This window comes from Tigriopus californicus, chromosome 6 (assembly GCF_007210705.1).
Source record: "Tigriopus californicus strain San Diego chromosome 6, Tcal_SD_v2.1, whole genome shotgun sequence".
NCBI classification, from domain to species: domain Eukaryota; kingdom Metazoa; phylum Arthropoda; class Copepoda; order Harpacticoida; family Harpacticidae; genus Tigriopus; species Tigriopus californicus.
The window spans coordinates 8,250,513-8,250,761 of record NC_081445.1 but is presented as its reverse complement, the minus strand read 5'-3'; the positions used below and the strand labels follow the sequence as shown (position 1 = coordinate 8,250,761).

The following is a 249-nucleotide window of genomic DNA, read 5'->3' as shown; positions in this document are numbered from 1 at the left end:
TTCGAGCAGGACAGAGCATTTTTCGTTTTGATCCCCAACCACCCTTGGTTGTTCCTCTTTCCCTTAACCAGGACTAAGACCAACAACCTCCCACGTGCTGTACGGCCAAGGCGGATGTTACCTTTCAGATATATTTTATTTTGAATACTGCATTTTCTCGATTTTGACCCACAACAACAACAACACTCTTTGAACTAAATTTGAACACTTTTCAAAAATAAATGGGACATCTCGAGCTCTCGTACTGAT

General features: G+C 41.4%; 1 protein-coding gene across 5 annotated transcripts in view; it reads left to right on the top strand.

Moving 5' to 3' along the window:
• LOC131881635 (Ca(2+)/calmodulin-responsive adenylate cyclase-like) overlaps positions 1–249 on the top strand; it is a 37,924-nt gene that overhangs the window by 31,426 nt on the left and 6,249 nt on the right. The window lies entirely within an intron of this gene.